The sequence below is a fragment of the Mus caroli genome, chromosome 10, assembly GCF_900094665.2.
Source record: "Mus caroli chromosome 10, CAROLI_EIJ_v1.1, whole genome shotgun sequence".
NCBI classification, from domain to species: domain Eukaryota; kingdom Metazoa; phylum Chordata; class Mammalia; order Rodentia; family Muridae; genus Mus; species Mus caroli.
This window is the reverse complement of record NC_034579.1, coordinates 63,351,220-63,378,920: the sequence shown is the minus strand read 5'-3', so window position 1 is coordinate 63,378,920 and position 27,701 is coordinate 63,351,220. Positions and strand designations below refer to the sequence as shown.

General features: G+C 44.4%; 1 protein-coding gene across 6 annotated transcripts in view; it reads right to left on the bottom strand.

Moving 5' to 3' along the window:
• Rhobtb1 (Rho related BTB domain containing 1) overlaps positions 1 to 27,701 on the bottom strand; it is a 129,585-nt gene that overhangs the window by 70,814 nt on the left and 31,070 nt on the right. For 3 of the 6 annotated variants that reach the window (XM_029482899.1, XM_021173633.2, XM_021173636.2), the window contains exon 3: positions 440 to 493. The gene's annotated coding sequence lies outside the window, so the exon portion shown is untranslated. Of the gene's footprint in view, positions 1 to 439; positions 494 to 2,424; positions 2,607 to 3,063; positions 3,147 to 7,206; positions 7,277 to 27,701 lie in introns of those variants that run through there. The other 3 variants (XM_021173634.2, XM_021173638.2, XM_021173635.1) reach the window with 3 other exon arrangements.

Sequence of the window (27,701 nt, the reverse complement as noted above, 5' to 3'; positions counted from 1 at the left end):
GAATGCCAGGGCCAAAAGAATGGGAATGGGTGGGTAGGGAAGTGGGGGGCGCTATGGGGGACTTTTGGGATAGTATTGGAAATGTAATTGAGGAAATTATGTAATAAAAATATTTAAAAAAAAAAAATAAATCTCCATTACTGACTACACTCAGATGCCCAGGACCCTCAACTGTCTACCACCATTTTGATTTTCTCCTTAGAATGACCCACAGGAAGGAGAGACTCGGGGGGGGGGGGCACACAAGGTTCATTTTAAGGTTGTTTTCCTTGAAGAGAAAATAAAGTGATTTCAACAAACAATGGATTCAAACCATATAAAACAGCAAAACCCAATTCTTTCGAGACAATATGACTAAGAAACCTGCTCTAGAACATATCTCGCGCGTCAGAGGCTACAATACTCATCTGTGCTTGTGGGCATGCGCAGAGCTACTGACCTGGCTCCTGGGAAGTGAAGAACAGGAGTTCCTCCTGGGCACAGCTGGTCTTACCTAGAGAATAGAGAGAAATACTGTTAAAATCCCTCTGCCTGCCAGGAGCCCACAGGAACTTTTTTGTTTTAAACATACTTTGTATCTTTCTCCACAGGCGAGGATGGGCAGAGCCTGACTAACTTTGGTTTATGCTCTGTGTACATTGGTATTTCTTTGGGTCAAGTATCGCCTGAAATAGCTATGTTAGCATTTTATAGCATTCGAAGAAGTATATTTCTGAGCATTTGGGGATGATACAGAAAAAGCACTTAGCCACAAATGGATGGTAGGCACAGTGAAAACTCACTGGCTTTCTCAAATAGACAAGGAAGTGGGAGATTTTCTTCAAAAAAAAAAAATGTCACTTTAAACCACCATCTTAACCCCAACACAATGAATTCTGGTTTTTTCTATTGTTTTTTTTTTTTTTTTTTTTCTATAGAAGTAATAAGTCAGTAACATCAACCAGGCTACTTGTGTGTATCCTTGTGAGCACACATAACCCTGTACCTTGGGATGCCCATGACTGCCACAACTTTGGAACATAAAGACTGTTGATAGTGATGGGGCTAAAGCCTCCCACCATGGGATGGAATCGATCAAACCCAGACCCCCCATTGATTTTCAAATATGATCCAGGAGTCTCATCAGGAATCTTGTTTAATATGATAATTGACTGCTTGCTTCCCCTGTGGGGACAACACTCAGATGCTACTGATAGTCCAAAGATTGAGTTTGTCTAATGGGAATCACCGGTTCTCATAGGCGTCTCAAAGATCACTGAAGATGAAATAATACACTGAGTCTCAAAAGAGTGTTTAAAAGTGAACTTATGAGCCTGTTTGGTGGCTTATTATCTGCCCTTGGCCAAGCTGAACGCCTCTGGAGGCATAGTATGGTTTGGAGTCTCTTGTATGTTTTTATGGCAGGCAGCGCAGCCTACAGAGAACCTCAGGCTGAAACCCCACGCGGAGTATTCAGTAGTTTCCCCCAAAGCACAGACCAGGGAGATTCAAAGTCAGGATGTCTCCTCTGCTTGCTACTATCTAGAGTTTCCCAGCTTTCTGTGACTTATCAAGCTTAATGCACGCCTCCACCCCCAAGGCCCCAGCATATGTGTACAGACAGCCCCAAAGGCGCAGCTCTTGTGCTGACGTGCAAAGCCAACTCAGAACCCTGTGCTTGGCTCTCCCTCCTAACTTTTCTGGCTTGTCTGAGTCTAAATATTGACTTTGCTCCTCCGTTGAGTAGTTTGATATGGGATGGAAACCCCACGGCCAACAGTGGAATTAAATGTTATATATACATTTTTTACACAGTCTTGCCTTCCTTCCACTTTTTTGGGGGGTGGGTGTGAGTGTGGATCTCTTCTGCGTCTCTCCCCCTACCCCCTGGCTGTGAACCTAGCAACCTGAAGCTGAACACTTAAGTTCAGGTGTGTGCAAGCCCCTCACAAGGCAGCGTGTACTGTTGGCACAGCAACTCACAACAGACTCCCTAGACACAGGGCTAGGGGGGAGGGGAGGGAGAGGGGCTTCATCGTGCATCCAAAGACACTGCTTGGGGCAGGGCAAACACCCAAGGGCTCAGAGCACCCCGCTTCTCGCGTCCCAAGTTCCCCACCAGAGTCCTTCGAGGAAAAGGCGCCTTTCCCCGGGGGCGCGGCAGCACCGGGCCCTGGTGCAACCGGACTGCTAAGGTGCCTGTTGTACGTGTCTGCCGCTACAAGTTAGGGGTGCGGCCGGGGCGGGTGCTCCTCCACATCTCTTCAGCTCACTCCTCTGGGAGGGGACTGTCCCCCCGCATCCCTTCAGCTCACTCCCACAAACGTTGCTGGGGGAGGGTGGGAACATGGGCCGGGGTCCCCACCTGCCACCCGCGGGGCGATCGGGAGCTGGTGAGGGTGCTCCGCTGCTCACTGGGGCTCTCAGTACGACACAGCCACCTACCCTGCAGCCGAGCGAGACCTGGCTCCCTCCGCCGCTCAGCAGCGGCCCCCGCCGCGCGCGCTCGCGGGGACGCCGGGACCCTGCGCACCGCGCGCCACCCGCCCGGCGTGGCACAAAGGCAGCATGGCCCAGCCGCGCCCGGCCGCGTCCGCGTCCCGGCGCAGGCCACGGGACTCGTCCCCAGGTCGCTGTCGCCGCCAGCCCTGCCCTCCTCCCGCCCCCTTCCCCGGCCAGGCGGGGCACCGGGCGGAACCCTGCGCCCCAGCACGGAGCAAGCAAAGCGGTGGCGGCCTCCGATCGCTCTCTCTCTCCACCGTGACGTGAGCAGCCTTGGCGGCTATTTATAACCACACGATTGGATTTCATTCATGAAACCAGGGCCTGGTGTGTCTGAGCTGTGGGACGCGAGGTGGCGAAGGTGCTGCGGCTGCACGCACACCCGAGGGGCCTGGGCTCCAGGGCCGGGATCAGCGTGCGTCCCGCAACCCCGGGGACTCGGCCTTGAGCCAAGCGGAGATCAGAGCAGGGCAGGGTGTGTGCGAGCTATCCCCGCGACCCCTCCCCGCAGCATCCCACCCACTCCCGAACATCCGCTGGCCCTCAGTCCTGGGCTCAGGAAAAGTAAGTTGGGCCACTAACCGGCTGGGCAGCATAGCTTTCTTCCCCCTAGGAACTGACCGGCCGCAGACTCCGAGGGAGGACATTGGCTTTTGTTTCAAAACCGAGCCCAGCTGCTGACTAAGCGCTGCGCTGGCCCAGCCTCCTCCCCTGGGCGCTGCACGTGCGGGCTGGCTCTCCCCCTCCTGGTCACCTTCCCCTGCACCGGGCTCGAGGGGTCCCGGCAGGGGGGAGGGGGGACGCCCAGCTTTCCCCCCACCTGATCCTCCCCACCCCCATCCCCCACCCTGAGATCAGCTGTTTTAGAGAGGCTGGGGGGCGGAGTGGGGGAGAGCTGAAACTGATTTCGGCCTCTTCTGGGTCTGCAGGAAATCTTGGAAGGGAAAACCAGCTAGCTCTTCTTTCGGGGGACACTGTGGACTTTCAAGCCAATTGTGAGTTCTGGGGGCAGAGTTCTGGCTACTTTTCACGGATCCGCAGAACTGCCTAGGTGCCTAGGGGTGTCTGGCATCACGCGATGCTCTAAGGAGGTGACAGGGGACTGCAACTAACTTGGCTCCTGTCCGCAGGGAACTTTCAGTCCGTCTTCTCAACTGCCTGTTAGACTGGGCTGTGTAATCCGCTCACTCTAGTCCTGCAACGAGACAGCTGGCGGATTAGGGTGTGAATGCCTTCAACTAGGGATGTGTTATGTTTATAAAACCCTTCTAAAGGCTGACACGGAGCACACAAAAAATGGCCACGCTACATCCTTGGTCTCCATCAGTTCTTAGGTAAGGCCTTGCCAGCTTCTCGAAAGGGTGGGGAAGGTAGATAGCCATATTTTACTGTCAGGATGGTTACTTTGGGTTACCCTTCAAGCTTCCCTTAAAAAAGGAATAGCAAACAAAATGCTCTCTTACAGTAACGCCTCCGTCCCTCCTTTTCAGGAAACCACATTTGGTTTTATTAGATGGACTTCTCTTCCTCCCCAGGATCCCTGGTTTCCAGTCTCTTTGGCAATTTCCTGCCCCTCCCTTAGATCCTCCCATAGCTGGTCTCCTACTCTCGCTATGTTGCCAAGGCTGGCCTTGAACTCCTACAGCCTCCGCCTTGCAGGTTTGTCCTACCAGCAGGCTAAGCAAACGAAATGTTTTTAAATAAGAAAATGTTGTGCAGGCAGCCTGCGGTATTTAAGCAATCCTTAATGTACTGTTGTGGTTGGAGATGGGGTCATCAAGGCCATAACCTTTTGATGCTAGCAAGAGAAGGAAGGAAGAAGTCAAATTCCCGTGTCTGAGGAGTTCAAGGTGGATCGTGACTGAGTATGGCCATTTGCTTGGCAAGGGGTAGACTCCCCTCAGTCTGCTTTAAAAGGACACCATGTTGAAAGACTCAATCAATAGACACTCTCTTCAGGAATGTATTAGGGAAAGTTAATTAACCCGGTTGTTGCTAACTAGCTACTTCTCGGCAAGTCAGTTCTTTTCAAGCTACCTTGGGCACTGAGGAATAGAACAGTAACTAAGAAATGGGGACTTAGAAACTAAGGAATATGTATTATGGCCCCAAGTGCAGTGGGGAATGGCCTTCCTCTCTGTTTTCCTTAAGATAATTATACCACCACAACTGATGAGGCAGGCCATTGGAACCATTTTACAGATGGGGTAACTGAGGCAAGGGCAATTTGCATTTTCCAGTATTGTTAGTGGCTGACTTTTGTGCCCCAGGGTCATCGAGGGCTGGCTTTATTTTATCACTAACCTTTGTTGTAACATCCGGTCCCTTCAGGTGTCTTTCACTTCCTCAGTCACACATTCAAAAGATGAACCTGCCATAACGCGTGAAAAATGCCAGGTATAATGGCATGCCCCTGTGGTTCCCCCACACTGCCAGAGGTAGAGACAGCAGGATGCCTGGGGCTCACTGGTTCTAAAGCCTAGCTGATTCAGTGGACCCTAGTTCCTGTGGGGGAGGGGGGTGGGGGAAGGGCAACCCCCTAAGGAACAACCCCAAGGTTGACCTCTGAACTCCACAAGTGCATGCACAGGCGAGTGCCACCCTTTACCACCCCTCCCCCCACATGGCAGCATATGCACACACCTGCACATATGGACAAAAAATAAAACGGTCATGTAACAATGACTTTCTGAAGCATCAGAGAGGTTGTAAGATTAGAAAGACACCTAGCACTGTGCATACTCTTGGGATGCCTGACCATCTCCTGAGCCCCCCGAGGGCCATCCTTGTAGAGTGGATAAGGAGCGCCTACTAGCCATTTTGCTACCATTTTTGACCTCGTGGCATACCTAAACTTGAGGGGGAACTGATCTGGAGAACTTCCAGGAAAATAAATTGCTACTAATGGAGATTTCAGAGACAGCAGAAGAAAAAAAAATTACTGGAAATTTGTACCAAGCAAGGACAGGGATGTCAAGAAGACACTGCCATCCACATGCGGGGCCTGTGGTGCCCCAAACTTCGCACACGGGACCTCTGATTCATGAAGGTGGGAGGAGTGGGCATGCAGCATGGACTGTGACCGCCGACAGAAAAGAGGGGATCGAAGTAAAGCGGATGGCGCAGCTTCACGCAAGCGCTCAGCTGTGCTCCAGCCTACCAAAGAACCAGCCTTCCTGCTCGCTAACACAATCTTCGCCATTCACCTGAGATATACAAGGACTGGGGGCTTCACTGGGAATTAGCCAACATTTTTCTCTCTAAACACGAATTTTCTTGCACAATGGTGATGTTAAACTTGTTATGGTAGGTATTTTAACCAATGATGTTGCCTTTCCCCTTCCCCCCCCAACAAAGCCAAAATAAATCAAATCAAATCAAGTCAAATCAAATCAAATCAACCCCTCCACCAACACCAAACCAAAACAACACCAACAACCAAAACCATTCCAGACTGGCCATCTCACACGTGCATGCTCATGCACATACATACACAATAGTTATAACTTAAAATTTTAAATACCAGAATTTACATATAGAAGTGTTCTTTAATTACCAACAAACTCACTCACTACTGAGTCCTTGGTGTTTGTAATTCCCCTGAAAGCCATTAACTATCACCCTCCTGTCCCCATTCCTAGACTTTTATCCTGGTGAGACCTATTACTGGAAATATCAGTATATAAATTTTCAGATTGAATTTTTCTCTGCACACACAGCCTTTGAGATCATCTGTAGCGGTAGCTCATTTCTTTTCGTTGCTAAGTGTCCATTATATGGACCTAGCAGGGTGTGTTCATTCACCCATGGAATGCCATTCAAATATTGTCAATATTTTGCCACAGTGGAAAAACACTCCCATAAACACTGGTACACAAATGTTTTGTGTGTGAATGTTTTTTCCTTTATGATGAATGTTCAAGAATGCCAAGTCCCGAATCAAATGCTAACTAAGCTGTCGGACTGTTTAGTTTCAGAGTGATTGCACGTTTCGCATCCCCACCAATAATATTTAGCATCCTCACTTTTTTTTTCTTCTTTTGGTTTGTTATTTACAAAATTACTGTTCAACACTAATGAAGAGAACTATCTCACTGTGGCTTTGATTTGCATTTCCCTAATGACTAATACTGTCAAAACATCTCTTCCTAGGCTAACTGACCACCCTTAACTACTTATCACTAAAAGAGAAGTTCTTGGTTTTTGTTATTTTATAGATAGGTTGCCTTGCTATTGCATATTCTTAATTTTTGTTTTTTAAATAGTTTTTCCCTTTAAAAAAATTAGATATTTTCTTTATTTACATTTCAAATGTTATCCCCTTTCCTGTTTTCCCCTCTGAAAACCTCTTATCCCATCCTCCCTCATAGTGCTTATGTGCAGCTGCCTAGGTGTATGTGCACACAAGTGCAGGAGCTTGCAGAAGCCACAAGAGGGAGTCAGAGACCAGTAGCTGGAGTTTGAAGGTGGTCGAGAGATGCCAACGTGGGTTCTGGGATCTGATCTCTGGTCCTCTGCAAGAGGTGCAAGATTACAGCTGTTCAGCCAACTCTCTAGCCCTTATTGTTGAATTAAAAAAAAGTTCTGGGGTCATAATCTTCAAATTGCAAATTAAATATGCAGTACCCCCAGGAAAACTCTATCATCAACTTAATTACGAGTGCTCAGTGCTTCTATTGCCTGAAGCTTTTTCCAGTATATCCGTGGGTATGGAAAGTTACTCACATAAAATTCCCATGGAGAGTTTTCTCAGCCATCTGGTGTTAAGTCCTCTTTGGAGCGGTCTATAACCGACAGCCTGAGGAGCCAACGCCCCTCCCTCCTGCGCAGGCGCAAAAGTCCTCCCCCAGTGATTGATGCAACAGCTGTGGACCAGTGGCTTGGACCATTGGGGTGTAGCAGAGACAGCTGCCACTTCCCACCCTTTGGTCTGGCATGCCAGATCTAATGCTAGGTTGGTGAATGGATAATGAATGTCAGGTGCTAGGGAGCCATTTCAGTCATAGGGAGTGAGGACACAGGAGAAAATAAGCTGGCGGATGGGCCTGCTTTAAAGAACAGCTGCATTTGGTCAAAAGGTTTATTGAAAAGCAGCTGCTGGGTGAGATGGCTAGGGTGACACAGCCGCTGTTGCAATGGCCAAGGACTTTGTGGCACTTAAGGGATGTTGTGGCCAGTGGCACGTGGAGATGCTGCCTCCACCGACTGACTGGCTCCAAAGACCTGTTCCGGGCTCCAGAGCTGGGATAGGGCAGGGCACAGGGTTTAATCAGCCTTCACAAGCAGCTTTGTCTAAGCCACCCTGAATGCCAACCTTTCAGGAGCCATAGGGTTGATCCGAACTGCTCCACTCAGAGGCCTTCTCTCTGGTTAGTGACAAGGGACAGAGACATGTGTCTTTGTGCTTCCAAAATACCATGTGTTGATGGCCAAAAGAGAAAACGACCTCTTGGGACCCTGTTTCTGCAGATACTCCAACGTGGGAGCAACATTTCTACAAGTTGTTCTAGCTAGACCAGCAGGGACAGGTATTTCCCAGCTTCCTCTCTTGGGGGCCATTTCCCCAACTTTTGTATGGTTGATATGTCTGCCATATGAAATGATCCTGTCACTAGCACCATTGTGAGGTTTTGTATGGGGCTGCATTCGCTTGGGTAAGAATAAAAGCCCTTCGTTTTGAGCGACTCAGTTGTGTGGGGGTGAGCACTTATAAAATTAATTTAGTGCAAGTGTTCTTCAAGCCATCTCAGCAGCACCGAGGTCTCCAACTGTCCCTGCTTTCTGCAGCTCGCTCTGGAGGATGCCAGAGATGTGCTGGCTTGTCGGGGAGTCACCCTGTTTTCCTACAAGCTGCATCTCCATCCCATCCTAAGCTCAGATCTTAAAGAATAAAGATATTACATTAAAGATATAGATGAATGCTAGTGAGTCTGACCATGGGATTTGGGGGGTTACCCACCCTGTCTTGAACCCCCCAAAAGTTTATGTATTAGAGATTTTTGTTCTTATTTATCTATCTATCTATCTATCTATCTATCTATCTATCTATCTATCTATCTATCTATCTATTTATTTTTTCCTACATTTTTTCAATTAATTAATTAATTTTCTTATTTTTTATTATTTAAATGCACTTTATACATCAAACATACTAATAATATTGAGGATTTTGAGAATCAAATAATACATAAAAATTTTGTTCAACTTTTGTATTCATATCCTTTCATACCCTAAAAATATCATTAATGAACATTTAATACTATCCATAACTGAGGATCCTATATCTAATGTTGAATACTAAATTGTTTCAAAACATACAAAATATTCTTTGGGAATTAAGCATAGTAAAAGAGCATAAAATATTAAAAAATGAATCATTAAGAAATATATTCAGCAGGTGGATTTCTGAGTTCAAGGCCAGCCTGGTCTACAAAGTGAGTTCCAGGACAGCCAGGGCTACACAGAGAAACCCTGTCTCGAAACACACACACACACACACACACACACACACACACACACACACACAAAACAAAAAGCCAACCAAACAAAAAAGATTATCAGTGTTTCTAGGAGAGAAATTATTTTATCAGTAAGTATATTTTAAAAATTTACGTATTTATCTTGCAAGCCAAAATTCACAGCACATTTTCCATCTTTCTAGGTACCAATGAGTGAGAGGCAGAATTGAGTCTGCCCTGCATTCTGCCGTGTGCTTGGAGTGTGGCATGACCTCCTTTCTCTATACATCTCTTCTTAGGTTTTCTGTTGGTGTTGGATGAGTTTGTTAAAAATGTGATTTTTGCAAGCCCGGAAGTCCTAACTACATTCTCCTTTTGGTCAAAAGCCTCCTCCCCTGACATGGCTCTCACTAACAGAGCTTAGTGTGCTCAAGTGGCAGGAGGAGCCAGCTGTCTTTTGCTCCGGTTGGAAGCAGAAACCGGAAAAGATAAGAGTTCAGTGTGTGTTGTCTGTTCTTTTCTAATATTTAATTTTTATTTATTCTTCTCTTTTACAATACATCCTAACTGTAGCTTTGTGTCTTGGAAAAAATGTTCTGCATCTGAAAAGGATGTTAATTTCAGAGACAAACCAATGGACGCACTCATTGTTAATATTACAAAGTATCAGTGTTCTTCTTCAGTTTTACCTGATTCAAAATAAGTGACATGTATGTGCCAGGCCATTTTAAAGCTATCTTGCCTGACTGCTTTACACAATACCTGTTTATCTTCACCAAATAAGCAACACCCCCAAATCCATTATCACCACCACCACCACCACCACCACCACCACCACCACCACCACCACCAAAACAACTGAAAACCCTCAACAAACATTAAAGGGAACAGGGAATAGGAAGGAAAAAGAGAGAAAAAAAATCAAACTATATAGCCACGTGATTTTATCTGTTGTGTGTGTAAGTGTTCCAAAGGCCACAGCGAGGCAGATACTTTACTGAGCAGTTGTTCATGGTGATCGAAAGCATGTTGATGTGAAAGATGTGCGCCAGCAGTAAATGTAGACAGGGGCTCATGAGGCCCTTTAAAAGTGCTATGAATGGGGCTCTGTGGTTCAAAGCACACAACTGTGCATGCAGAGAACCTGAGTTCAGTTCTCGGGACACACATCAGTTGGGTCACAACTTCTTGTAACTTTAGGAGTGTTGCTCTGTTCCTGAGTTCTGGCTGCTTCCTGTCTCCCCATCCATAGAAGTGAATACACACACACACACACACACACACACACACACACACACACTCACTCCACCCACATCACGTTTGTGTGCTCACTCAGCATCTTTAATGAGCACATCATTTAATCTTCAGGATGACCTTGAAATACACTATCTCCAAACCAAGAGATTGAGAAGTGAGTTTTTCCAGAGGTTGAGTGTGAGAGGAGTCACACTGACTAACCCCAAATTCCATGCCTGCTTTTAGATCATAAGCTAGCAAATCTTAAGTACTCTGGTGCACAGGACACTGAGTTCTATATAGATTTCTCTTAGAAGGAGAAAGTAAAGAATCACTAAGGCCCCTACAGGACACTTACCATGGCCAAGGAAAGGCTAAGCCGTGTGGCTTGTCTTCAGTTGTAGTGCCTTTCAAATGTGTTTTTAATATAAGTGTGCAAACACCTGACTTCCTTCCTGGGACTTGGGAGCATGTTTGTATGCACAACAACGGGGTCTCTCCTTAGCTCTGAAAAGACTTACGTTGAATATTTCACAGGCTATTTATCACTTGGTAGGTTCCACTTTATGAGCAAGCCGTTAACTGCATTTCTGTGAATGACGTAATCAGTTAAGCATGTCAGGGTCAACTTTGTGTTTCTTTCTCTTGTACACATAAGCCAGGGAGGCCAGGGGCCAGGGCACTGCGGTCTGGGATCAGCCTTAAGGGGCTTAGGGATTTGAGGAGAGACATGGAAGACATTTCCTTTAAGTTTTCACCTCTGCCCAGGGTAATTCAAACAGCACCATATGGCATCTATCTATCTATCTATCTATCTATCTATCTATCTATCTATCTATCTATCTATCTATCTATCTATCTCTATCTATCTATCTATCTATCTATCTATCTATCTATCTATCTATCTATCTATCTAATTCATCATCATCATCTGACATCTATCTATTATCTATCTTCTATCATCTATCAACTATGTTTCTATTATCTATTATCTATCATCTATCTATCTATCTATCTATCTATCTATCTATCTATCTATCTATCATCATCATCATCTATCTTTCTATTATCATCTATGTATCTATCTATGTATATCTATCTATCTATCTATCATCATCTATCATCTATCTTTCTATTATCTATTATCTATCTATGTATCTATTTATTTATGTATTTCTATCTATCATCATCTATTATCTATCTATCTTCTACTATCTATCTATCATCTATCTTTCTATTATCTATTATCTATCTATGTATCTATTTATTTATGTATTTCTATCTATCATTATCTATTATCTATCTTCTACTATCTATCTATCATCTATCTATCTATCTATCTATCTATCTATCTATCTATCTATCTATCTATCATCTATGCATCTATTTATCTATCTGTGATCTATCTATGCATCCATCTATCAATATCTCTGTCTCTCTGTCTCTCTCTCTCTCTCTCTGTATTCTGGTGTCTCTGTGTCCTTGTGTACATATGCATACACAAGTGTGCCTGTGGGTACACGTGCCTCTGGAGGTCAGAGGTCACCCTCAGGGGTGTTCTTCAGAAGCCATCTCTTTGTTCACTTGAGTCTCTCAGTAAGACCCGAGGCTCACCAGTCTAGAATGAGGCTAGACTGACTGGTCAGTGAGCCCTAGGCAACTGCCTGTTTCTGCTCCCCATGGATTGGATTGCAAACAGTGGCCACCATAGTCTGTGATGGGCTTTGAACTTGGGTCCTCAAGCTTCCAAGCTCTCTACCAACTGAGTTCTCTCCCAAGACCCCATAGTCTTAAACATAGGTCAGGTATTCCTAATCTGAAAATACAAAACATTCCAAATTTCAACCACTTTTGAGTGCTGACATGATGTCCCAGTGGAAAATTTCCTATTAGAAGACTTCATTTTGTGTTTAAAATCAATGACAATATACAATAACTTCCAGTTATGTGTAGAAAGTATATGAAATACAGATGCATATCCTGTTTAGATTTGTTTCTGTGTCCAAGATATCTCATTAAGTTAGTATAATATATTCCAAATGCCAACAAAGTCCAAAATCTGAAAGTTTTCTGGTCCTAAGCATTTTGAATGTCGATCAATGTCATGGTACATAAAACTTGTTTTTGTTGTTGTTTTCAAGATTCCTTAGTGATAATTTTCTCTTATCATGTATTTAGCAACAAAACTGAGGCTGTAAAGGAAGAGTGCCCACTTGTCCTGCTGAAATCACTATCACAAACCTTGTCCCTGGGAAGGTGCTTTGAGATATAAAAACACATCTTGCAAAGATTAACATGCCACCGGCAGGCATGATTTTGTAATCTGTAATGCCAGCTAACATTTTTTTAAGTACCTACTATGTGTTAGGTTTGGGGCCCAAGACTTTGACAGTTATGGACTTCTTATAGTGACCTTATGGGAGGGTAGAGTTAAAACCCCTATTTTTATAGATGAGGAAATGTAGGTCCCCAAAAGGCAAAGAGCATCATAGTTCACATTTGAAGCTGAGGAGAATTGAAGGACTCTGGTGAGAATGCAAGGATCCTCGTGATCTTTGACAAGTGGCCAACACCTATTGATCAGGTATCTGAATGCTATTACCTCTCTGTCACCGAGACAAAGAACATAATTTACATTGGGTTCATTCCTTGCTGTTTTCTGAAGATAGCGCGTCATCATTCCACTTCCTAGTGAGAGAGCAGGAAGCTGCAAGCGTTCTGTCTCAGGCCAGCATCACCAGTTTGATATGAAGGGAAAGCCACACAGATGTAAGAGTTCGCTTTGCCAGATGGAGTGGCTATGAAATACAATTTATGTATCTATGTGGGTAGCATGGGTGAGTTTCCAGAGAGTATGTCAGTTATTCTTAATTATCCAAATAAAGAATATTTCTTGATGTTTAAGTATCCACATCTATCTGGTGGGTGAGCCAGGTGCACACATGTGTGGACCATTGGCTTAAAAGTGATCTCTCTTCCTATTCTGGGCCAATATGGTGTGTCCTTGCTAAAGACATCAAGTCTTATTTTTCAACTCTGAGTTACTTAGCATTGGAGTGACCAAGGATATTTGGATAAAGTGGATACTGAATGAGACACTCACAGGAAACCAAAGTCAGGGGTCAACTGACTCTTGTTTTGGGAGCAGTTCTCAGTTCTTGAGTCCAAATAAATTCTTCTGTTAGTAGTGGCAAAGTAATCTAACATGGACATGCATGCATGCACACACATGTACACAGATGTACACACACATGCATGCACACAACTACCATGACTGTACAGACTCTTGCTTTGATCAAAAGGGACCTACTACACCACTCTTGTTTTTATAAGCATTGACATTTGTGCTATGTGATTACTTCTGGGCTGTGTTTGTTGACATGGCTCTCTAGTCTCAGGAGACAGTTGAAGTGGCCATTATCTTGAGTAAGAACTTATAAAGAGATAGGCACAGACAGATGAAATATACCCAGGGAGTCCCTTTAAATGTGTATGCTTGGGCTGGAGAGATGGCTCAGTGGTTAAGAGCACTGACTGCTCTCCCAGAGGTCCTGAGTTCAATTCCCAGCAACCACATGGTGGGGCACAACCCTCTGTAATGGGATCCGATGCCCCCTTCTGGTGTGTCTGAAGACAGTGACAATGCATACACATATATAAAAATAAATAAATCTAAAAAAAAGTGTACATTTCTATTCTCTGCATTAGTAAGGGACTGAGAGCCTGGAGGATGGAGGGCATTGTGAAGGGAGACATATTTCCTTCAGTTCAGTGTATACTGTTCTGGTTCGCTTTTATTGCTGTTTGGAAATGCTAGCTCTTTAGTCCTATCAAATCTAATGAAGAACAGAGACAGGGTATGGTGGGGGCCTGAACACTGGTGTGTGCACAGCTGATAACGCTTAACCAGCCTGTTTGGTGTCCCCATGGGAGAACTGCTTCAGGTGCACTCTGTCACTTGCCAAGGCCACTGTAAACTCAGCTGTCAATAAAAATGTTCGTGCTGCAGAAGAGAGTTTATGGCTGAGAAGCATCCCAGAGTATACCACTTTCCTCCTAAGATAATTCTAGAGAGATAGAAGGGAGAGCGCTTTCCAAAAAATGCTTCAGGTTCTCATCATGGAAAACATGAAATGCATGTCCAACTGGTATTGAATGACATCTTCTGGATACTCATAACTGTACTGAGGTGACTGTCCTCATTAGTCACTTCTAAGTAGCTCATTTGACTTGAGTTTAGGGTCTCTGAATAAAACAGAAGACACTCTATTATATTCAAATATTCTGTGTAGTATTCAGCATGTAGTGAAAATTATTCACTGTTTATGCAAGACCCAAATGTAAATAGTGTTCTTTCTGTTTACGTGGGAATCTGACAATTTTCAGATGGAAAGAGTGAGGAGAGAGAGAAGAGTTGTATGGGAGGAAAGTAGAATTCTTTTGTTTTTTGAATAATCCAAATAATTTAGCAATAAACAGCAGGTAAGATAGCTTGGTTAGGTAGCCATTCCCAATCTTCGTGGGACTTGTTGAGTGATAGCTAACAACGGGAGTACCTTTAGCTCCTAAGCACCCAGCCAACCTAGGAAATACTTTTGATTTGATTTTTTTTTTTTCCTTAAAGTTGTATTTCTCATTGCCGGACTTCTTGGGGGAGACATTTGCATCCAAAAGTACAAGTCACCTATTTATTCTGGGGGCAGTAGTCTGTGTTGAGCCACTCACACATATTCCATGGGGAGGTAATATCTATGGTTAAAATATCTACCATTGATCCGTACTGTTCAGCTGAGCATGCTATGAACATGTGAACATCAGGGTAAATGACATAAGAACCCTGCCTAGCAAGGACCAGCTGTGTGACACATGCAGAAAGCATGGCTCCTTCTGATCCGGGAGACATATAGGTCACTGCGTCGATTAATCAAGGAGTAGCTGTCCTATGATATTCTACATCACAGACACTTGCCAGATATCCTTACATAGCACAGATACTTCTACTTGCGGTTACGTGCCTACAGAGGCCCGAGGTCAGCATCAGGGCTCTTCTTCAGTTACGCTCAATCAACTTTATCTTTCCAGACAGGTCTCTCACTGAGCCTGGGGCTCACTGATGAGGTTACAGTGACCGAGCAGCACCACCAAAGGTCCTCCTGTGTCCACCCTCTCCCAGCACTGGCCTGCTGCAGTGCCCAGCTCTGACATGATGCTAAGGACCTCAACTCTCGTCTTCAGGCTCGCATGGTGACAACATAACCTATTTCCCAGCCTGCTTCTGCAAGGTTTGTTTTGAAAGTTCAAACCTAAATTCAGAAGTATTACTTATACATCTTAAATATAATGAATACTAATACACATACATATACATACATGCATGCATACATACATACATACATACATATATGTATATAATGTGATACCAGGGGCCAATAACTCAAGATTAAGACTCAAGTCACTCTTGATAAAAATCTGACCAGGTTGTCACAAACAGAAACCCACAAATCCTAAAGAAAATGTTAGCAAACTAAACGTATATAATCTATAAAGGAGCATATCCACAGCAAAGGGTTGGTCAGGAACTCCAAGCTGAGTTAACATTCAAATGCCAATAGTATGGGCTACCCAGTGACTAAAAGTGCTGGCCTGTGCAACCTGATGACACATGTGCAATTCTTGGAACTCAGCAGAAGGAAAAATACAAGCCCTTGAAGGTGTCACTGACATAGACATCACAACCCTCCACCACGCACAAAAGGTAATCATAAATACAGCTTAAAAGCCGGGCGTGTGCCGGGCGTGATGGCGCAGGCCTTTAATCCCAGCACTCGGGAGGCAGAGGCAGGCGGATTTCTGAGGTCAAGGCCAGCCTGGTCTACAAAGTGAGTTCCAGGACAGTCAGAGCTATACAGAGAAACCCTGTCTCAAAAAACAAAGCAAAACAAACAAAATAAAACAAAGAAACAAACAAAACCAGCTTAAAAACCCAGTAACACAGGTGCTTGCTTCAGCAAAATATATGTATGGAAGGCTTCGAGGGTAGTATGACTCCTGTTCAAAAACCCATAAGGTAGAACCACTGCCTTGTCAGAAATGAACCACGTGACCATCCCAGTGTATCACCACCAGTAGTTGGTAGCATTCACCACCTATTTGATCCACGTGATGGTTGAAAGCCAGAGGACAGCACCCCAGACCTATGTTCTTCAGAGTGAAAGGCTCCCCACAACACAGGCATCAATCACTGTTGCTCTCACAATAGGTACTTGGTTTTTTTTTTTTTTTTTTTTTGGTTGTTGTTTTTTGTGAGTCAGGGTCTCACATATCCAAGACAACAATTGCACTCTCTATATAGTCAAAGATGGCCTTGAACTCCTGATCTTCCTGCCTCCAGCTCCTGCGCGCTGTACAGTTTATTATGTTGCGGAGGGGGTTGGGGGAGGAGGAGAGTTTTTCCAGAGATGTGGAAGAAGGCAAAGATCCACGTGATCTCTAACTGCCAGCAGAGGAACAATGCCAGGGTGGTGGCTGCCAAGAAAGCAACACTTGCTCTAGATCACCACAAAAGCTATGCCTGTGTGCTAGGACCAGGAAACAGAGTGGATAAAATGAGACCCATGAACACATTACAGGAAGGTGAACTAAGGGGTATTGCTGACATGTGTCTCCCCCTGGGTTCTCGATACTGAAACAAAATTGCAACAAATGAAACAAAATTGCAACAAATAAAACCAGGAACTGCTCAGACCTAAAGTGTGTCTCATAGCACCTAGCAGGGGGATGTGCTACATCCAAGTGTTGATATTGTCCCTGCCACTTTGCAGCCATATGTACTCCAGAAAGATAGTTGTGTCTGGCTTATTTTGATACCAGTCAAATAAATGTATTAAAATAGTTATTGCTATATATTTAAATATATATTCCCATTAGCCACTCATCTATTAGCCATTATCATCCATCCACCTATCTATCCATTAGTTATCTATCTATCCTATTTGTCCATTATCCTCTTGATCCATCCATCCATCCATCCATCCATCCATCCATCCATCCATCCATCCATCCTTCCTTCTATTTGTCTATCTGTATTAGTCAGGGTTCTCTAGAGTCACAGAACTCATGGGTAGTCTCTATACGGTAAATGAATTTGTTTTGATGACTTACAATCTGCAGTCCAACTCCCCAACAATGATCAGCTGTGAATGGAAGTCCAAGGATCCAGTAGTTGCTCAGTTCCACAAGGCAAGCAGGCGAAGAAGAGTGAATCTTCCTTCTTCCAATGTCCCTATGTAGGTCTCCAACAGAAGGTGTGGCCCAGATTAAAGGTATGTACCACCGCGCCTGGATCTAGGACTTCGTTTGTCCCAGATGACCTTGAACTCAGAGATCTCCTTGCCTTAGACTCCTGGGATTCATAGCCACTATGCCTCAAAATCTCCATGCCAAGATCCAGGTCAGAAACTTGTATCTCTCAGCCTCAAGATTTGGATCATGGGTGAGCCTTCAAATTCTGGATTGTAGTTCATTCCAGATATAGTCAAGCTGACAACCAGGAATAGCCATTATACCATCTACTATCCATTGACCCACCCACCCTTCCATCCATCCATCCATCCATCCATCCATCCATCCATCCATCCATCCATCCATCCATCCATTCATCCATCCATTTTATAAAATGGTAACAATTTTATCATTTTAAGAGCTCCTGCTTCCTTCAGTTTTGTATCCTATCCCAGTCTCAAGTTCTCAATGTAATTGAGGTCAGTCTTGAACTCTGACCCTCCTACCTCCAGGGATTAGGAACAACTCAGTCTTAGAATCCAGTCCTGGCTCTATCCTCTGCCATCAAAATGCTTTGCCTCTGTTTGCACAGTTGTGTCATGGAGAGAAACTTCAAAGATTAAACAAGTTTCTCTGTGTATGACATATTCACTGCACATATTCAGCACTCATAGGTGGATGTGTTAAAGCTCTAAAATATTGGCTATTGGGTTCCAAAGTGCTGTGAAGATAAACAGAGACTAGAAAAACCAATTTGTTCTGATGATGGGGGGATGGGAGGTGTGGAAAGTTTTGAAATTTCTTCTCTCACAGCACTCTCGCAGGTGGCACGGTAAGATGCCTGCTAATTTTAGCAGGAAGAGAATCAGAAGGGCAGGAATTCTTGGGAGGTTTAATCTTGGTAAGACACCCACGATTTCATTACCACGTGTAAAAGGATACGATGGTGTTTCTTAGCATCTGGGGTACCAAGGAAGACATTACATTAAATGATGCTTTGGCAGACTCTGTAGAATGCAGCCAATGTGGCAACTCAAAACCCTTATTGATTGTGCTGGGACTATAATCAAATGGTATGTTTACACGAGTCACACCACAGGAGTCCAATGCCTAGAGTCAAGAGGTGGTTTTGCCAGTTGTAAATCAGCTTTCTCACAGGGACAAAAATGAATGACTGGGTTTCCTCTCAAAAGTTGTGTTCATAGCCTCTATTTGAGAGATTTTGGACTATCTAGTTGGAATGAGTATTGATAATAGAAATGCCCAGGGAAGCCTGGAGTAGTGGTGCACGCCTTTAATCCCAGCAGTTGGGATCCAGAGGTAGATGGAGCTCTGTGAATTTGAGGCCAGCCTGGTCTACTTAGTGAGTTCTGGGACAACCAGGGATACACAGAGAAGTTGTCTCAGCAAACAAACAAACAAACAACCTCAGAGAAAGGTTTTATTATATTCCTTTTAGATTATACCCAAAGCTTTATTTCTATGAAACTACAGTTCAAGTCACCATATAGGTTACAGGTGACTGGTATATTCTGCAGCATTTTTTCCCTGTCACCTGCTTTGATGCCAGCAGGAATTGTTCCGTGGCTGCCACTCCATTGGTTTCTATCTCTAATATCTGTTGTCCTACCAGGAAGATTCTCCATCACCATTCTGGCCAGGAAGGGTGGTGGTCATTGGCCAACTCCTCCTGTATATTTGCTTCCTTAATTGTACAATGACTTGGGCTTGGGAGGTGGGTAGGGCCACCACTACCAACTGTCCAGTCTCCAGAAGCAACTGTACTTTACCCAACTTCCCTTTGTCTTCTGATCTCAAGCCACTCAAGGAAACAGGTATGAGTCTGTTGCTCTTCAATGGGGCCTGGGGCTTCTGGGGTGATCACGGTTGGCTCAGTAGAATTGATATGCAAATGACTCTCAGAACAGAGAGGCCTCAACCTCACCAGAAACAGGTGAGAAATTTTATGATGAAACAGCATACCAAGACAGTAGCCCACTGGGGCTTTAAAAGAGGACGGTCCGAGGAGGAAACCCCAGAGAATAACACTGAAAAGGTTTTTGGTGGCACTGTATTCATCTGCATGGAAGGAGATGCCACCCTTAGGAGCTCTCCGCTACAAAAGCCAGCTTCTATTAACTATGCGATAGATACATCGCCAGGCACAGAGCAATGGCACTATTGGGTGTATTTTACACCACCATGTAAGCTGCACAACAGGTTGGTTGGTGTAATAAAGTCAACGCAAAGGTGTCGTCACCATGGTCTCAGGGGATTCTTTAGACCTGGTTCCAGGCTGAGCAAGTTTGCTGGGGAACCAGTTAGGGTAGTTTTCAGATTCTGTGGTCCTTACAAGTTTGCCCAGGCTCTTGAATTCTGAAAGACAGACACCACAACATCTACTTGTGCTCAAATGCATTGCCTTGTGGGAGAGAACACTTTCATATGCTATGGGTTTTAAGCAAGATGGTCCACTTTTCTATTCCTGTCTTCTTGACACGTTACTAAATGCAACAAAAACCATATGATGCTCTTAAAGGGACTGCCCACTCTCCTGTTTTGGCTGGACTGTTATGAAAATGATTAAATGAGCCATAAACAAGAAAATAACTGCAGATTATACCATTACCATGAGGCTAGTGACCTGGACCAAACTTAAAGGGACCTGCTTATCTGGTGATGTCCAATTGGACCCCTCCCAGCTGAAAAAGCGTCACTGTCTTAGGACAGATAATGCACTGGAGTACGGACAGTGATGATATTATGCCTAAGGATAGAGAAGTGATGGTTTCATGGCAGCCACTTGAAGTCACAAGTATAAAACACAGTCAGTGTACTGACTAAAATCCACATCAGCTTGTATACAGCAACTGGAGTGCCCACCATTCCCTGTTCCCTGTCCCGGAAGAGGTTTCTTTGTGTGTGCGTGTGGAGGAGGGCATCAGACTCCTCAGAGCTGGACTTATAGGAGGATGTGAGCTGCTCTAGCATGGTCTTTATTCAAAGCATGTTGTGTCATATTTCAGATGCAATACCCACACTTTAGGAAGAATCAAGCTCTACAATATTTTTTCTCCTCTAAAAAAAATAAATGTGAGAGATCTAGAGGTCTAGAGAGATGCCTCCCCCATTAAGAGCACTGGTTGCTCTTGTGGGGGACCCAAGCTCAATTCTCAGCACCCATAGTTGTCAGCCCCTAGTCATCTTTAACTCCAGCCTCTCAGAGTCAATGCCCTCTTCTGGCCTCTGAGGACGCGCACACACCAATTGTAAAATAGATCTTAAATGATAGATATGGGCCTTTTTCGGTTATAATTTTGTTTTTATTTAGAGAAGTGTTCCTTCTAGAAGTATTTAAAGGCTTCTCATTTGGCCAATTTGGGGTAAGTATGATCTCTTTTATGGTTTCTGGAGTGATGATTCATACCTAGACTCTAGCTGTTGGGTGTCTGTGGTAAGGGAGACTGCCCGGAGCTCAAGTCCAGTCTGGACTCCATAGGAATTTGCAGACTACTCTGGGCTATAGACTAAGACCTTGTGTCAAAGCAAAATAAAATGAAACAACAAGGGAAAACAATAATCCACAGCTCCACTTGTTACAGTTTGTCCCCTTCCCATAAATATCATAAATATCACACTGTCCACACTGGGATTCCGTTTCTTTGACTCCTCAGAGTTAGAGCCACTAAAAGAGCTACCTGTTCCAAGGGGCTAGGCAGTGTCATTCTCAACCTAGCACTAGGCCACCACAAACACTTACAGCTGCGAACATTTCCTAGCATATGCATAAAGTTCTGACTGTAACATGGATTGCAACCAGGTATGCAGTATCTGAATGCTCCCACGTCACTTGTCACACATGTAATCTCCAGCCACAAGATGCACAGACAATCTATCTTGTGGAGACAGGACACAGCACTGGATTTGAGGAAAAGCTATGACAGGAACATCCTCAAATCCACTCAGGGATGTGTGGAGAGATTGTTTCCACTGCCCTGCATTTTGTGTACAAACCCACCCGGCTCAGCCCACATCTGTCAAGACACAGTTCAGTTCTGACATCGCACAACCCTTTTGTAGCATATGTGTGGTTTCCTTCTTGCCCTTAATTTCACAGCAGGAAAAAGAATAAAGTCCGTTCAGCAAACAACTTAAACACAGCCAGAGAGATCCCGGAAGATAAATTCACAAGGATCATGGGAAGCTCTTGAGGTACCCTCGCAAAAAAAAAAAAAAAAAAAAAAGGCCACCTTTTAAAAGTTGTGTCCTTTGAATAAAAATGTCTCCGAGCAGAAATGAAATATTTAAAGAACAGTGTTAAGACCTCAGCATCTGAAAATTGTACACTCAGGTTCTCACCTTTGTCTTTCTGGGATGCACCCTGTGCTGGCTTGCCACCACCACAACAGGAAGCCTTGTGCACTACCAGAATTGGATGCTGTTTGGAGCTGTGTCTCCCAGATTGCCACGCTTTATGTAAAAGGAACATTTTAAAATTAACATTGCCACTTACAATCTCCAAATCGAATAGCCATCCTCCGTATATCAAATCAGTCTGCTACCCTTTCTAGACTAAGCCCCCTACCCTTATTTCTTTGTCCTATTCCTTACTAAATCTACCATCAAACCAATTCTTCCATACGTAGTAACTTCAGAGTGAGAACAAGCATGAATAGAGATTTGGCAATGCCTGGAATAGTTTTGATTTCTCCATAAAGGGCAGAAGCTTTGACTTCTTGCTTTCAAGCATCTATATTCTCTACATGCCCACAGGCACAGGGTCACCTGGACCAGTGGTTCTCAACCTTCGAATGCTGTGTGACCCTTCAATACAGTGCCTCATTTTGTGGTGACCTCCAACCATGAAATTAATTTCATTGCTACTTTGTAACAGTAATTTTGTTGCTGCTGCGGAATGTACCATAAATATCTGGGGTTTCTGATGGTCCTAGGCAATCTCAGTGAGAGGGTGGAGACCCATAGGTTGAGAAGCACCGGCCTAGGCTATGTGTGTACAGGTTATATATAGAAAGACAAAATGTAAACCTCATATAATTCCATTCCAAACGTTGTGAAATGAACTCTTATTTTGTTTTCTCAGGTTTAGTGGGTTTTCTAGATAGACACAACGGGATAGAAAGGAGCACACCACTGACAACTTGAAGAAAGCAGATGCAGGACCTAAGCAGTGGACAGACTGGCGCCAAAGGGTTAGATCCTGGCCTGCGTTTTGGGCCACTGCTGCCCTCTAGGGGACATGTGTGAAATGAGTCAAGTTTCTAGGAAAAAAAAAAAAAAAAAAAAAAGACTGGAAAATCATTCTATCCGGTCAGCTTTTATGAAAGAAGACAACTAAAATCTCATCAAAACAGGTTCGTGGATTATCTATAAGAATGACACAGAGAACAATCCCACAATCCCTCCAGACGCGTGCTTTCCCAGACTCTTTGAGAGAAATGCCTTTTTTTTTTTTTTTTTTTTTTTTTGCCAAGCCTGGTTCTCCGCAGTATTTCGAGCCTGTTATTTCTTGTCCTGCCAGGGAGCAGCTGCGGACTATGACTAATGTGTTAGTCACTGTTTATACTTTCAGCTCTTAGCTTCCAGGGCCCCAGAAACCAGAAACTCCGGCTCCTTCCCCCTTTATGAAGTCAGTTCGTTCAGAGGAAAATATGCAAACATTTCACCCGTTGCCAAATTGATACTTATTTCTGGGCAAGGAGCGTCACTAATTTCACGCATAGGGAAAACATTAACTCATGTGTTTTTTTTTTTTTTTTTTTTTTTTTTTTGTAAAACACTTGGAAAACTAGGGATACTATCTGCTCCTTTCTTCCTAGATCTTTTAATAATAATTAAAAAAACCTTCTAGGTGTATGAGTATTTTGTCTCTATATATGTCTGCACAGCACTTCTGTGCCTGGTGCCCCAGAGGACAGAAGAGGGCACTGGATCCCCTGGAACTGGAGTTAGATGTTTGTGACCCACCATGTGGGTGCTGGAAACAGAAACCACGGGGTTTTCTGAGGGATCAAAAGGTGCTCTTCAGGCTAAGCTGCTTCTTCCTCCCCGCCCCCCAAACTTGGCCTAAGCGGAGAGTTTAAATGACTCACAGAACGAAAACTTCCCTGTTTGGGGGATAATTTCATGACTTCAGGAAAAGCAGGCTTGTTTCAGTACATCTATTGCCCATCCATTAAGCATTTGCTGAGCTTGTCATTGCCCAGCAAACACCATGTCAAGGGTGCCAGGCACGTAGGAGAATCCGAGCATACAGGAGAAAGAAGGTATCATTTAGGAAGCCTGGATCTTTGGTCTTTAAGTTGATTTGAAAGTAATAAACAGATTCAACAGAAACCCCACTTTTTTTTTGAACCTTTGTGTTTTTCACAACACAACTTTCAACACTCTTTTGTAACGGCAGGCATCGGCAGTGTGGAGGCCAGTCAGTAGTGGGTAATGGCAGTCAAGCACTATGCTGCACAGTACTGAGTGGGTGTGGTGGTTTGAATATGCTTGGCCCATGGGAAGTGGCACTATGAGGAGGTGTGGCCTTGCTGGAGGAAGTACATCACTGTGTAGGCGGGCTTTGAGGTCTCCTAGCCTTCATGCTCCACCCAGTGCAGAAGAGACCCTCCTCCTGGCTGCCTACAAAAGAATGCAGGGCTGCCTGTGGATCAGATAGAGATGTAGAACTCCTGGCTCCCCCAGCACCGTGTCTACCTGGATGCGGCCATGCTTCCACCGTGATGATAATGGGCTGAACCTCTGAAACCATAAGCCAGTCCCAGTTAAATATTTGCCTTTGTAAGGGCTGCCTTGATCATATGTCTCTTCACTGCAATAAAACCCAAACTAAGTCTGTTGGGAAGCCTTGAGATTCAAGTGTGTTCACATGCATGTGTGCTGATGGAGGCCCTGGATTATTATGGGGTGTCTTCTGCCATGGTTCTCCACCTTATTTTTTGAGACAGGGTTTCTCACTGCACTTGGAAGTTTGGTGCTCTAGGCTAGGCTGTCTGGCCATGAAGCCCCATCTCTTCAGCTCTAGGAAAAACAGGCACCGTAGTCACGCCTGGATTTTGCATAGGTACTGGGAGCTGAACTTGGTAAGCATTTTACTGAGCCATCTCCTTAGCTTTAAATGCACTTGGACTTACATTATTTTCAACTTAAGCCAAGGGCATCACATTTCATGGGATCCAGTAAGTATTGTTGAAACAATTTGTTTTACGTCTATAATCTACTAGGCTTCAAGAATTCTGAGAATAAATACAATTGTGGGACTGGAGAGATGGCTCAGCAGTTAAGAGCACTGACTGCTCTTCCAGAGGTCCTGAGTTCAATTTCCAGCAACCACATGGTGACTCACAACCATCTGTAATGGGATCTGATGCCCTCTTCTGGTGAGTCTGAAGATAGCTACAGTGTACTCATGTAAAATAAATAAATAAATAAATAAATAAATAAATAAATAAATAAATAAATAAATAAATCTCTAAAAAAAAATACAATTGCTTTTTTTTTTTTTTTGTACTGCTAGGATCCAGAATGATTTATTCTTTGTTATCTATTCGTAGTCCTTTAGGTGAGTATTATTATCCCAGGTTTATAGGTGATGAACAGCATGACTGTCTTAGGGAGGATTATTACTACTGTGATAAAACACTCCGGGAGAACAGGGTTCATTTGACTTCCAAATCACAATTCATCATCATAGACAGTCAGGGAAGAAACTCAAACAGGACAGGAACCTGGAGGCAGGAGCTGATGCAGAAGCCATGGAGGGATGCTGCTTTCTGGCTTGATCAGCCTTCTTTCCTATAGGACCCAGGCCCAGGGATGGCACCACCCACAATGGCTCCAGCCTTTCCCATTTATTGCTAATCAAGAACACGCCTTGCATGCTTGCCTACAACCCAATCTGTGGAGGGAGGCATTTTTGCAACGGAGGCTCTCTCCTCTCTGATGACTTTAGTTTGTGACAAGTTGAAATAAAACTAGCCCAAACAACTGACCCCTTGTCAGTTTGACACTTATACGCACATCGCCTTACAGTTAGAACCTTTCCTTTCTCATGTATCCCCAAGATGGTACGGTAATGTTGATATCACATAAATAACTTTAAAGATCCCACAGAGTTTTACAAATTCAATCATTTTAGAACTTCAGTCTCTTTAAAATGTCCAATCTCTCTAAAAATTCAACAGTTTCTTTTAAAATCTCAGCTGTGGGCTTCCGTAAAAATCAAAATTAAATACTGCATTAGTCAGGGTTCTCTAGAGTCACAGAACTTATGGAATGTCTCCATATATTAAGAGAATTTATTGGAATGACTTACAGTTTGCAGTCCAATTAACCCAGCGGTGAATGGGAAGTCCAAGGATCTCGTAGCTGCTCAGTCTGTGAGGCTAGGTGTTTCTTTTGTATAAGCTGGAAACGTGAATAAGTAGGTTCCAACAGAGTTGTTGGCTAATAAGTGCAAGCAGGCAAGGAGGAATGAATCTTTCTTCTTTTAATGTCCTTATGTAGGCCTCCAAGAGAAGGTTAATCTGAGGTGGCTCAGATTAAAAGTGTGTATGCCTGAGTTTGGAACTTGCTTTGTCCCAGGCTGGCCTTGAACTCAGAGATCTGCTTGCCTCAGTCTCCTGGGATTAAAGGTGTGTACAACCTTGCTTGGGCCTAAGCTTTTCATGGCCACTGTGCCTCAAGATCTGGATCGAAAGTGTGTGTCATCCCATGTTAAGATCTGGGTCAGGAGCCTGTGCCTTCCAGCCTCAAGATCTGGGTCACAGGCATGTCCTCCATTTCTGGACTGTAGTTCATTTCAGATGTAGTCACATTGACAACCAGGAATAAGCATCACAGAGACCTTCTTACTTCTAGAGGGAAGGGTGGGGGTGCAGTAACAATATGAGCAAAGCAAAACTAAACTCCAAAAGTATCAGTAACTCAACACCCAATGTCAGGAATCCACTCGTGATCTGAGCTCCTCCAAGGGGCTTGGGACACCTCTCCAGCTCCATGCTCTGTGACATACACACATAGCTTGTCTTCTGGGCTCCATCTGACTTGAATTTACTGCTGCTGCTGTTCTTGGTGGTCATCCCCTGGTCTTGGCATCTCTAAAATGCTGGGGTCCTCTGCTGCAACTGGGCTACAGTTCACCAATAGCCTTTCCTAGGCTCTCTTCATGGTGCCAAGCTTCAAAGTCTCAGCATGACCCCTTTAATCCCGGGCCATCAGCTGCCAGTGAGGCTGCACCCTCACCAATGGCCTCTCCTGGCCTCTCACAGTGTCAAGCCTCAGCTTCTCTCCACGATCCCTTCATCCCTTTAAAACCAGTACCACCTGGGTGACTCTTACACGACCAAGTTTGGTTTTACTACCTTGGCCGTCTCTGGAATACAGTTTCTGTGTGCTAACTCTAAGGAAACACCTCTCAGAAGTTTTCAACTCAACAAGACTGGTCTCTTCTTAATCATCACTGATTCTTCAGCCCCAGCTGGCCAGCTACCCATTGTTCCAGCAAAACGAAGGTTTACTTTAGTGGTTCTGGAACCTTGTTAGTCACAGCTGACTCTTCCGCTCCCAGCTCACCAGGCCTGCAGACTCTACCCACAAAATGTCCACCAGACTCTTCACTTCCCACTGAAACAGCACAAAGTCAGGGATTTCAGCGTTCTTATCCTCCCCAATGCAACCTGTTGTCTGTCACAGCAATACCTGGTACCAACCTGTCTTAGTTATGGTTACTATTGCTGTGACAAAACAGCAAAGAAACTTGGGGAGGAGAGGGTTCAGTCAGCTTTTACTTACACATTGATCACTGAAGGAAGTCAGGACAGGAATCTAAACAGAGCAGGATCCTGGAGGGAAGAACTGAGGCAGAGGCCATGGAGGAGTGCTGCTTACTAGCTTGCTCTTCATAATGTGCTCAGCTGGCTTTTTATACATCCCAGGACTGCTAGCCTAGGTAGGGTGGCAACAACCACAAAGAGCTGGACCCTTCCCCATCAATCACTAAGAAAATGCCCTACAGGCTTGTCTACAGCCCCATCTTTTTTTTTTATTACATCTTTTCCTCAATTACATTTCCAATGCTATCCCAAAAGTCCCCCATACCTTCCCCCCTACTTCCCTACCCACCCATTCCCATTTTTTTTGGCCCTGGCATTCCCCTGTACTGGGAAAGTTTGCATGTCCAATGGGCCTCTCTTTCCAGTGATGGCCGACTAGGCCATCTTT